The sequence below is a fragment of the Corvus moneduloides genome, chromosome 6, assembly GCF_009650955.1.
Source record: "Corvus moneduloides isolate bCorMon1 chromosome 6, bCorMon1.pri, whole genome shotgun sequence".
In the NCBI taxonomy this organism is placed as follows: Eukaryota; Metazoa; Chordata; class Aves; order Passeriformes; family Corvidae; genus Corvus; species Corvus moneduloides.
The window spans coordinates 22,415,146-22,427,965 of NC_045481.1; the positions used below are offsets into that span (position 1 = coordinate 22,415,146).

General features: G+C 52.8%; 1 protein-coding gene across 3 annotated transcripts in view; it reads right to left on the reverse strand.

Moving 5' to 3' along the window:
• The window catches only part of TMEM63C (transmembrane protein 63C), a 34,200-nt gene extending 32,773 nt beyond the window's left edge, over positions 1 to 1,427 (reverse strand). The window contains exon 1 of one of the 3 annotated variants that reach the window (XM_032113314.1): positions 1,268 to 1,427. The gene's annotated coding sequence lies outside the window, so the exon portion shown is untranslated. Of the gene's footprint in view, positions 1 to 945; positions 1,052 to 1,267 lie in introns of those variants that run through there. The other 2 variants (XM_032113310.1, XM_032113311.1) reach the window with 2 other exon arrangements.
• Positions 1,428 to 12,820: the final 11,393 nt, after the last annotated feature.

The window sequence follows — 12,820 nt, forward strand, 5'->3', positions numbered from 1 at the left end:
AATAGCAAACCCACTGTGCAGTACTGCTGCTGCTAGTAAGGATGGGGAAGCAAACAAGGGAGAAGGCAGGGCCTTCATCCATGGACAAATCTGGATGAAGTTGTAAACTGAGGGAGAGCAGCTTGGCCAGAGCATTAGATCACCCTGACCTACCAGCCCTCTCAAAATCATCACTATAACGAAACTGGAGGGAGAAATGGGGAGAAGTTCCCCCTCCTCTCCCCTGCCAGCACAAAGCATATCTAACACCGTCAGGTGTAGCTCCCAGAAGGACGATTCTGTGGCCAGGATGACGTGAGGACTGAGCACAAGCCACGACATGACACAGCGGTGGGGTGACATTTTATCTCGCATCACAGGCCAGTGGCGCAGGCCAGTGCATGTGCACTGGGAGATGATACTGAGGGGCTGGGGCTCACTCCCTGCTTCTGCCACCAACTTGTTCCAGCAGCCCAGGGAAGCCCCTGTGCCTTGCTGGGCCTCAGCCGCCCATCAGACAGGCAGACGCAAGCATTACTTACAAACACTTTGGTACATGGTCCAAGATGAAGGCGGGCAAACAGTGTCTAAACAGAGCCAAGTAACCCAGAAATCTCCCACAACACCGACCCAAACCCGTCCCTGCCTCCCGGACCCGCGGGACGGCCCTGGCGAGCTGTCCCGGGGCTGCTCGAGGAGATGCCGGCTTACCCGCCCGGTGAGCATCCCCCGCCGCAGTCGCGCCCGGCAGGCGCAGCTCGGCGTGGGCGCGCCGGGGTCAGTCCCACCCACGCTTCCTCCCCATCCCAACCACCGCACCGCCAGGTCGTGCCCCCGGGTCCGTCCTGCACCCCAGGGGCGCCCCAGTCCCCACTCGCTGGAGCCCCGCTGCCCGCCGGGCCCCCAGCCCGCTGCCGCGCCCGCCAAGCCCCACAGCCCGGACCGCGGCTCCCGTCCCGCACTGACCTGCTGGGGGGTCCGCTCGCTCCGGGCCCTGCTCCCGCCGCCTCCCTCCTCCCCTCCCCGCGGTCGCCTCGGGCTGCCCGGCACCGGCCCGGGCCCGGCACCGGCAGGGGAAGGGGCCGGGGCCGCCGCCGCCCCGCCCCCCGCCCGCCCCGCTGCGGCGGAGAGGCCGCGGTCCAAGGGCTGCGGTGCTCGGGCTGCTCCCCCCGCCTCACCGGTGCTGGGCCCCGGGGCCTGCGCCGCCGGAGCTCCGGGCCCCGCGTGGGGAGCCGCAGCCGCCTCCCGGCCCGAGCCGGGGTCGGGCAGCCCCCGCCGCTCTGCCTACCGTGCGCCCCGTGGCATCCGTGCGGGGAGGAGGCGGCGAGGCGGCGGCCCCGGCGCTCGGAGCGGGGAGCGGGCGGGGAGCTGCCGGCAGAACGCCTGGGTGCGGGGTCTGCGCGTCTCAGGCTATTTCTGGGTGTGAGGCTGTGCCCGCCTCATCCGCCGCTCCGAGCAGCTTCCGCGGCGCTCGGGCTCCTCGGGATGGCTGCCCGGCGTGTGCCCCGGGGGCGAGCGGAACGGGCCTCCGGGGCCATCAGCCGCTGCGGTGGGGCGCGCGGGGTAGGGCAGTGGTAGGGGCAGGGTGGTGGGTACATCTGAGACCTCAACACCGTTTGCAAAACCTCTCCCCTTGATGAAGCATCGCTCAGCTGCTTGGCAGGGGTGGCAGCAGGGGTGGTAGCTAAGAACGTTCCTACGGGTCTTGTTCCTGCAGAGGGTCTCTGCCTTCGTATGGAATGATCAGCAGGACAGACAGGGACCTGACCCACCAAGTGCAAAGGAGCACTGAGAGCCTCGTTTTCCATGAGCATCCCAGTTTGGTCCCCATTTCTCCAATCCGTGATGATGCAGGCAGTGCACTCTGTGCTGGAGAAACCTCCCACAGCACCTTCAGGGCTGCAGTACCGGGTGTTTCGAATGGCCGGCACCCAACACCCAAGTGATGGTCAGAGACTCACCTGCAAGTGGGCTACCAGGGAACAGTCACCAGAATGTGACTGCAGAGAAGCCTCACTGACATGCCAAGTGCTTCATTGCTCCTGCCTCGTATGTTAGACCTGGGGTCCCACATCTGTGGCTTCTCCAGATGCTGAGTAAATAGTATTGTTCTGCAGCATCCTCTGAAGGCTTGTTTTGGCTCATTTCATCACTTTTGGGCTGAAGAAGCACAGTCCAGTGGTTAAACTCCAACCATTTAAGTAAAAGACCTTCCAGTCTTACAAGCACAACTATGAAAATCGCCAGGAGAAGCATCAGGGAATGAACATAATATAACAGCTTCATTCATACTGCAAGTGGAAATGGCTGGCACAGCTCACAGACCATGAGGAACCAAGAGGTGAAAGCCAGGTGTACCCCTTAGTGTCTTTCCTTTCTTTTTTTAGTCTCCCCAAGGCTGAGGTAGCCCTCAGCTGACTTCGGGTCTGCTGGAGCATGGTGCAGAGAACAGGCTGGCTACAACATGATGTCTTTTGATAAAACTTCAGTTTCACGTAAATGAGTCTCATATAAATGAGACCTTTATCTCCAACCAGTGACTTCTAGGAGCTACCATAGCCCAAACAACACATGCCCAAGACTTTAGGGAACAATTGAATAAAAAAATGTTTCAAAATCTCTTTCACTGCTATCTTCCTTAGCCATATGTCTGATGTGTAGAAGCCACAGAGTTTGCCTTCTCATTCCAGACAAGCCAGTGGCAGTCCTACAGCATCACCAAGGTTTGGAGACCTTGCCTGCTGCCGTGCATCAGGGGACACTGCCTACCTCAGGAGAGAGCAGAGATGACCATGCCAGCTTAGTGCAACACGTGCTCTGCAAGCAATGAGTAATGGGAGCTTGTGGGGGAAAAAATCCATGAGGATTTTCTAAAATGCCTCACGACTGTGATCTGCCACTGGGTCCCCAATATTTGATCGCCTACTTCTCAGCAAGTAAAGACCGTTTTTCATAAGCCATGGCTTCTCTGACCGACTGAACTGGAAGCCAACATGTTCGATGACTTAAATTGGCAAACGCTGCTGGGAAATCTTAACTTCTGAGCAGATCTGGCAACCTTGCTGCTGGTGAGCTGCCCCAGTCCCAAAGGTGGGAACACCCTCTCCCCTTCCTTTTACCTGCCAAGACATCAGGGATCACACAAAGCTGGACAAACCTAGCTGGCGTGTAAGTCATTCCCTGGAGATACTTGTTTCTCCTGCCTCTGGCACAGATTGTGCCTAGCTGGAATAGAATAGAATAGAATAGAATAATAAACCAAAAAGGAAATACAGAGGAACCCTAAAAGGGAGAAAAACTCCTTCATCTTCTGTTACATACTGGGCCTCACTGGCCATGATTTTGGCCCAAGAAGAGCCTTACAGGTGCGGTCTCACAAGGGCTCCGGCATCCCATGGATTTTAAGTCCTCCACATGCCTGAGAAGCATGAGCGGTGTGTGGCTCAGCTCCAGCTCTGGGTGTGAAGGAACACAATACCTCCTTCCTGCATCGCTCATAACCCTGCAGCAGTGTGGGAGAGACGTGGAGCTGCGGCCAGAGGCAGCAGGAGGATGAGGCACAGGGAGCTGCTTGGAAGCTGGGACTGTGGCACTGCATCCTGCTGTGTGAATCTCCCAATTGTAATTCCTCTTTTCCATCATTTATGGCCTTAATATTTACGCTGAATTTCTCCAGGCAGATTGAGGGACTCAGGCTGAATTCGTCTAGACATATTTCAAGCAAGATGGTGCAACTGTTCCTGAGAATGACATCTGTAGAAAAAGGCTATTGCAGCTATGTTTTTAAAAAAGGCTGTTGGTTTATCCTTGGGCAGCACCAGTGTCTCTGAGCTTCAGAGGCAAATACTGGCAAAGGTGTGGCCTTTACCTGGAGATGTGCCTTTGAATACTCCTATGGGGCTGATTCGTGTGAAGCCGGAAATCTGTGAATTGCCCTGACCAAGGGCAGACTTGAAGGGTCAGGGAATTAGAACACCTTTTAGTCCCTGATCCCTGCCCCTGGAGCCACCTAGACTGTGTTTGAGTCCCTGGCTGACAGCCCAGCTTGGCATGGCATGGCACTGCCGGGATATCCCCATGTTGGCTGCTCCCCACCAGGATGAGTGGGCCAGCTGGAGTGTGCTGAGCGTGGCATGCAAGCCCTTGGCAAATGGTTGCCTGTAGGCGACCATCCCAGGGAGCCCTGACCTCCCTAGTGCAGGGGTGGGAGCTAATGCAGGGCTCCATGGGACTCTGCAGTGTGGGCAGACCTGGATACAGAACCTGAGAAGGGAAGCTTGAAATGGGCAAAAGCACAAAATGGTATAGCACAGCCCTGGATGTGATCCCAGACTTTCTTACCTGCAAACTGCTTCTAGGACAAAATTACTTGTTTCCTTGGAGGGCTGATAGAATCATTGCATTATTTTCATGCTGCGAAAGCAGGAATGAATTTCTTCTCATCCCTGGGCAAGTGGGAGATTAACCCCTGGGAAGAGATGGAAGCTCACGCCTGCGGAGGTCGGAGCTACGCTCACCCCGCGGTGTGGGCGGATTTTCCCTGGCACGGAACTGCAGCCCTTCTGTGCCGACTCCAGTCCCGGCCATGGGCGCCCGGCATTCCTTCGATCTGGGCTCCGGGAAACGGAGCCCGGGCAGTTCAGACACGGTGTACGGGGCTGGTGAAGCCCGGGCACCGCGGAGCTTTCTTTCCCCAGACCTGCCGGCCTTTCCTAGCGCTGCCTGCCTCCTTCCCGAAATATCTCCGGCCTGCCGTAACTAAGGAAACGGAGCTCCTGTCGGCAGCAGCTCCTTGCAGTGCGCACATCGGAGCGCGGGGGAGCTGCGGGCACCACCCCGCGCTAAGGCAGCGTCAGCCCCAGCCGCAGCCCGGCCAGGGAACTCCGGGCTGCCCCGCAGCCCGCTCCCAGAGCCCGAATGCGGGGCAGTACCTCCCGCACAACCCCCCTGACATCCGGCAGAGACGGCTGCCTCAGAACCGCAGCCCCCTGCACTGGGGAGGGCTCTGTGCCCTCCACTGGGGGCTCCTGGCGGGGACCCCCGGCCCAGGCAAGGTGCTTCTCCCTTCCCACAGGAGACATGGCACTTATGCCGTGCAAAAGGAGAGGCTGGAAGAGCTGCAGCAGAGGCTGAGCCACCATCACACCAGCCACCTGTGTTCCGTTAATTAAAAAAGTTAATTTCTTAATTTTCAAGTGCTCACCCCGGATCTTCTCAGGGCTCTTTGAAGGCAGCTTGCCATTGGGAATAGCTGAGAAACTGGGGCCGCAGCTGCTATGCTGGGAAATTGTCTCTCCCCCATGCTGGCTCCCTTGTGGTTTGGCGTCTGCATGCTTATAATTTCAAATCTGCTCCAAAAATCACCCACCACCCAGGCTGCGTGACCACGCACTAATCAGTTGCATTAATATATGCTAATTGGCTCTTCCCAATTGCCAGTCAGTGGGGCAATGTGGCTCAGTACTTGCAGGCACAAGATTTCTCTGTGACTCTATATCTCTGTTTTTGGGTAAGCAACATATTCCCATGGTGCTGCCCAGACACCACCAGCCCTGCTCCAAAAGGCACCATAGCTGGGCCCTCAATGCAGGCAGCCCAAGTTGTCCAAGTCCCCAGTGCAGCCTAAACCCAACATGTTCATCTTCACAAATACCATCCCCAGCCCTCCTGGCTGTCAGCCACTACTGCCTGCAGCAGTGTCTCTGTAGATGCTCCCATCAGGTCCTGTATCACCACAAGCAAATGGTGCAACCTCTTGCTTGGTGCTTTCCTCTCTTCAGCCCAACTAATCAAATGTTCCTCCACTTTTCCCTACCCTGATACTGCCTTAGCAACATGGAACACTTCACTCACCTCCTTGAAGAAGGACCCAGTGGAGAGCTAGACAGTCAGGCTTGCACTTGATAGCACCAATTGAGCTTTTGTGCATCAAACATCCTTGCATTATTCTGCAAATAGGTAGTGTGCACTTCCCCAGAGGTCAGGCCTGCTGCTCACCTACCCTGTCAATACCAGACATTCTGACCTGGCCCGCTGTGTCTGCTCTCAAAGCCTAGGACGTGCCGTGTCACTTCCTTGTGGAGATGGATGCAGAAAGGAACATGGGTTCATTTACTCTGTGTAAAATACATCTCCCCCTCTTAAGCAAATGTGTGTGAGAAAGAAACAAAATAAAAACATGGTTATACGGAACTTGAAATGGAGGTCATGGATCAGAGTGAAATATTTTCTGGAAGTCTCAGGGAAATGATCCCTTGGCTTCAAGAGGTGAAACTGGTAATTCCTGACATAGGAGAAGAAGATTCAGGCTGAGCACTTGACCTTCGGAAGCAGAAAATGGCATTTTTGATGATGTCTAGAGCCATGAAAGACTGATTGCAGATAGACCAGGGAAAAGTGATGGTAGTTTTAATGAGAATGTCAGTGGATTATAGGGAAAAGATGTAAGCTAACAGGCTGAGCCGGGAGAGGCAGTGAGGAAGATGCACATCATGTAATGAACCATAATGTTCCGGCCAAATGCGGGGCTCTGCATGCAGGCTGTGTCTCTGCCCACATGCCAGCCTTCCTGGGAGCAAACACTCAATGCACTGATGCTCTCCCTGGCTCGAACAGTTGCCAGCAGCGCAGCTAGCTAATGCACAGTGGCGCAGTCCCTCGTGAAAGTCATTAACTCTAAATAGGCTGTCTCATAAACAAAATATTCAACAAAAACTTATTTTCTAAGTAGCTCATTGGCCCTTTTTTATGTAGAGAAAAGCAACAGAATGAAAAAAAATACAAAATGGAAAGAAAAAGGAAGGGCTGTACTAGGTCAGAAAAGAGGTTTGTGTAGGCTATCATTCTGTTTCTGGAAGTGGCTGGCAGCAAACCTCTTGAGAAGAAATTAAGAACAGAGCAGGTGGATGCTGCTCCTTTAGTGTCCTCTCCCATTCACCAGCAAACACATTGCTCTTGAAGGAGATTCAGAAGCATATAAATTGTGGACATCCACAGCACTTTGCAGCAAGATGTTCCCTGGTGAAGCCACACATTGTATGAAGGACACAATGTCTCCTTGTGTCTCTTCTGACCCACTGACAAGCTACTTTCATCCATTTCTCTGCCTGGAAGATGTGGTCAACGTTTGAGCCTAATTGACAACAAATAATTATTTATTAACTTCCCTGCTCATGCTGCTGGCTTTACCTATGGTTTTACTGTGTGTATAATTTATCACCTTCAACTTCATTCATCTTCTATGAAGATGGGCTGAGAGAGTTAGGGTTGTTCAGACTGGAGCAGAAAAGGTGCTCCAGGGAGAGCTTATAGCACCTTCCAGTACCTAAACGCAGCCTACAAGAGAGCTGGAGAGGGACACCTACAGGGGCATGTAGTGATAGGACAAGTGGCAGTGGCTTCAAACTGAAAGAGGGTAGGTTTAGATTAGATATTAGGAAGAAATTCCTTACTGTGAGAGTGATGAGGCACCGGACCAAGTTGCTCAGAGAAATTGTGGCTGCCCCTCTCTGAAAATGTTCAAGCCCAAGGCTGGATGGGGCTTTGACCAACCTGTTCTAGTGGAAGGTATCATGGCTAATGGCAGGACATTGGGACTAGATGATCTAGAAGGTTCCTTCCAACCCAAACCACTCTATGAGTCTATGGTTCTATTTTTTGCACCTCTTTTATCCCTCCCTTCCTTCTCACATGCACTGAAATGAAGGCACCACTCAGATGGAGATAATACGGAGTTTGTCAGGCTGGAGTTACACCTGGGAGAATCTGGGAATGCTCAACTGAACTGAAACCAGAAGGGAAATGTGAGTGAATGACAAACAATTTATGGCTAATAATGCCATCCCATGACAAGCAGACTCCTAAAACACTGGTGGTCACTGCTGATCACAGCCCTACATCTGGTCCCTCATCCACCTTCCTGGGTAGCTCTGCAACTGGCAGCTCTGCCACTGCTTCAGCAGACCTCCCAGAGCTGCAGGGAGAGCTCCACCATGCTGAGACAAGGCAGATGCGGCAGCTCTTTTGCTCCCTGTTGGTGACCAATGTAGTATGTGGCATAACGAACAAGGAGAAAGCACTACATCTCCCAAGCAAAAGCTTGGAGGACTCCTGGACCATATTTAGCCACGTTGCAAAAGAGCATCCTACTGCAGCGGGTAAAAGACACATCACATCTGATGTATCTTTTATCCTCCTGTACTGAGGACTGCAGTCCTCACCAGGGGCAGTTTGGGGAGCTCTCGGTGGGGGATGCTGGTCTGCAGGTGGGTCCTGCTCGGGAAGAAAGCACTGCCCCCAAAGGTTGATCACAGCTGCAGGGCTGGGGGCTCCCCGGCGGAGCTGGAGAGGGAGACAGGGCAGAGACTTCTCTTGGGTAGGGATGGTTGGCTCCCATCCCACGTCCACAAATGTCCCCGCCCTGTGAGACCGCGGGCAGGCCACGCACTCCTCCCCGGCTCCGCTCACCTCCTTCCTCCGCCCCCTCCTCCCGCAGCTCCCGGCGCGTTCCCAGCGCCACCTGCCGGCCTGGCCCGGCATCCCTGCCACGCCCAGGGCCGTGCCGGGCCGTTCCGTGCCGGGGGGCTGTGTCCCTTCCTGTGCCAGCCTATCCCCAGCACCCCGCTGGTCATTCCTCAGGAGGTGAGAGACTCACCTGTCACGCGTGGACCTGCAGCCCTCCCTTGGTTGCAAACGTGTCTCGGAGAAGGGCCAGCAGCAGCAGCTGGAAAACCGGGCAGGGGGCGGGTGTCCCGGGAGGTTCGACGGGGAGGGTCGGCGCCGGAAGGGTGCCTGGGAAGCCAGTGCCGCCTGACCCTCTCATCCCGGCGAGCACCCCAGCCTCTCTGCTGGCTCTTTCTGACCCCGACCACCCTTGTTCTTTCCAGCTTTCATATCACACTGAAATCCCCTCCATCCCTGCATCTTCATCTCTTCCACTCTTGTTTCCCACCTCCTTTACGTCCTGTCCTCCACATCATGCCAGGATTCCTTCTGCCTGAGCTCTCCACAAGGCTCTTCTTGGCCCTGGTCCCCTTGAACCCCCGAAAGTGACCTTGTCCTTGCTGTCCACTGTGCAGCCGCTGCTCCCTCTGCTCCCAGAGTGGAAGGTGCCTGCTACCCCCGCCAGTTCTATGGGACAGCTCCCTTTCCCAAGCTGTGAGTGAAGCAGATTCTGGCTTCTGCTTCTGGAAGGCATTTTGGAACCCAGCTACTGGCTGTGCTTACCCCAAATCCACCAGACACGAGTCTGAGAGAAGCAAGTGAAGACAAGTCTGGAGAAAGTCCCTTCTCACTGCTATGGAACTTCTCCCTTGTATTTATTCCTCATTTTTCTGTTTCCTTCCCTAGCTCCTCAGTGGGTCTTCAGATGGGTATAATTCCCCTTTCTTCTTGCTGTTTACACTGTGGTCCTCAGTAGTTACCCCCTACAGTCCTCCCCTGAAGAGAACCACTGCTTCTCCAGTGCAGTCCTCTGGTTTTCCTCACTCGGTCACTATCCCTGTAAGGAGGGAGAAATGACTGAAGGTGTTGTCCCCACGGCAGACACTACAGTGGCTCTGTAGTCCCTGGACTATCACTGGCCTTTGGAGGTGCCCAGAAGCTTGGGGATGAGGGAAATTACCATCTGACAGATGCATGCTCTTTCTTCTGGCAGACTCACGTGTAGTTGACCTTGATGAAGTGCCATCAGCTTAACCTTACTCAAAGCAGTGCTAAGATCTTCATTTTTTTGATACCAAATACATCAGGTGGTTCCTGGAAACTGGCAAACAGCTATCCATTATCAAATCGTGTCTTTTTTTTCATACAGCTGAGAAAAGAAAGTAGCATCTCAATTATTTTTCCTTGGCTCATCTAGGGAGATGATATTCCTAGAGCAAGGTTTACCCTTCAGCCTTGCCTAGCCCAGAGGTGGTATTGGCCTCAGGGGCCTGGGATTTGCCCCCAGCATTTGTAGGAATAACTTGCCCAGTCCCACCCGCACCCCCATCCTTATGGCACAAAGAAAGAGTTGCCTCCCCTGAAAGTCCAGGTCACACGGGGGCTGGGAAAAGGTGAGCGTGGGGCTGCCTCCAGCCTCCTGAGAAGAGGACATGGTTCTGCCTCTTCTTCCTGAATGGTACTTTGAGTTTCTTCTGTTAAAGCAAGCCAGATTTGCTCCAGGAAAAGATGCTGTTCCTCACCAGTAGGGACAGAGAGCTGCCAAGAGGATGCCCTGGCTGGTGATGGAGCTGAATGGGTGCCTAGCTCAGAGTTGCACAGAATGCAACTTGACTCAGGGATCAGTGTGGGAATCGCTTCCATGTGGGCACCTGACTGGCAGAGATAATGGCCCTTCTTCTGCACCAAATCTGGGGCTTAAGCATGTGCTTGGAAAGTGAAGTGCCTGGACTCAAGGTCCTCCTAAATCTGCCATGGTATGAGCCTAGCGTCTTTCATACCAAAATACTGGATGGGATGGGATAGGATGGGATGGGATGGGATGGGATAGGATGGGATGGGATGGGATAGGACCATCTCCTCAATGGAGTTGGGCAAGCTTATGTATTGCAGGTGGGAACAAAGAAAGGCAAGAAGCAAGATGGTCTGACTCAGCATTGAGTGGCTGAGGGCCTGGTCTCTTCTCCCAGTGCTGTTAGTGCATCTTATGTAAGAGATCATAAATGAAAACTGCAGCCACTGGGATGGGTGGAAATGAAGCAAGCAGAGTCTGGCCCTCCATGTAGCAACATGTAGTAATCAGTTAAAATCATTGCCACCTACAGTGTGGCTGGGTGGTGGCTGTGTGCAGTACATGTAGTGCACTGGCTGCTAGCTAGCATTTTTGAAGAGCAAAAGTAATTTAGGAACTCCTCTTACAGACCCAATGGAGGGACATCTTGATAGCAGAGGCAGCAGCCATGTGACAGTGGGGGGAGAGATTTCTTCTCCCAGAGCACTGCTGCAGCAGGCAGGAGGATTAATCCAAGCCTATTTTCTGGAATTGATTTAACATTATGTTCGTTTATCTGCAGCTTCTGCTGAAACATTTCATATTTCAGATCTGATTTCAATATTTCCAAGACTGAAAGGCTTCCTTCTCTAGGGAGCAGCAGTTCTACAAGAGAACAACAAGTAGGAGCCCTAGGGAAGCAGTAGAGGGAAGGAATATTTTATCTTTAGTAACTGGTCATTTCCATTTTGGAGGCAGTGAAAGAAGAACCATCTGGTGTGTGCTGAATATTCACTATGTAAACAATGACTTGGTTATGAATATGTGCATGTGTTATTGTTTATTATTTATAGGATTCCCTAGGTGTGCTTGACACTTCACAACCAGAAAGGAAGATCAGGGCTCCTGCATCTTGATATGCCCAGTATAAATTTGACACAATGCTGAAAGCATCCAACGATGGCAGACGAGGGTTGGGCAGCCAGCTGGGGGTGGGAAGGAAGAAGCCAGACCTGTGAAAAAGGGCAGTGCACGATTTTTGGAGCAGGAGCTGCTTCTTCTGACGGAAGATTGCTTTGGATGCCCATCCTCACATGTTCATGCCTGTTAGTTTGGGGTTTAATCCTCCCTTGCAATAAACACCATTTACATTTATTAGTTTAATTTTCTACTCCTTAAGAGCTCTGTTCCTGCAACGTCCTGCCTGGAAATGATGCAGAATGTCAGGAACCTTGCTCCAATAACTTTCCATGATAGTCACCTGGGAGCGATAGCTCTGCTCAGTTGTCTTGAGCTTTATGGCTCAGGAGCTCCAAATCAGTCAGCTGAGACAAATGTTTTTAGAGATGTTTTATTGTGTACTTTACCTGATAGTCAAAATATCTTGAAAGCAAGGAGAAGAGTCCTACCATGACACTTTGTTGTTAGGATATAACATGTGGTACTGAGGCCTGCTGGGGATGACAGGAACTCAAGCGCACCCAGACACCTGCAGAGGATGCTCAGAGCTTTGCAGGAACAAAATGCCCATAGTACTTCCCCTTTTCTTTTCTTTCTTTTTCTTTTCACTACTGGAGCTTTTCCATAGGGGGTTTTGCTGCAGCATTCAGCTATTCCTCTGGTGTGGAGACAGTATTATGGGCAGCGTTTGATGAAGGGAGCAGCTTTAGGCACTTGAAGGGAAGAATCTTGAGTCTCTTAGGGGAAGAATTCCCACACCATTATGAGGACAGAGCTCAGGAGCATTTGCAGGGCGAGGGGGATGGAGGAGAGAGTGGACCACAGCCACAGAAAACAACCCTGGCCTGAGCTCGGGCCCAAGAGTGCCTTCCTTCCTACAACACTCCCTTCCCACCTAACATCAGTATTTTCTCTTCCTGCTGTTATGCTCTGACACACTGAACTTCACTTGACTGCAAAAGTTTGTTTCCTGACACCACCACCAAGCAGAAAATAAGTGAAATGTGATTTTTGCAACAGCCTTCCTGACACGGTGGGGTACACCATAAATTGTGACTTAGAGCCCTTGCTTCACACAGGCCTGTTGCTCCATTGCATGGGCTGGCTAAAATGGACAAGAGCATCATGAACAATGTGATATTCCAGCTCCTTGGAAACATGCTGGCCATTTGGTCTTTCTCCTCTGCTCCCAAAAAATTATTTAGATGTTTATATGGCTCCAAGAGAGTGAGATAGGTTGGGAAGGACAATGAGACATGTAAGGACTTTCACACAAGAAGAGGCAGTATTAGTGGCTGCTCTGATTTTTTGTGGCCAGAGCTCTGTATTCCTGCTGAGTGCCTGTAAACAGCTGGTATCTCATAGTCATGGCACTCCCCTGTTAGTCACCATCAGCATCAGAGAAATGTAGCCATTGTGGCAGCTCCATGCTTGCAGGAAGAGAAGCAG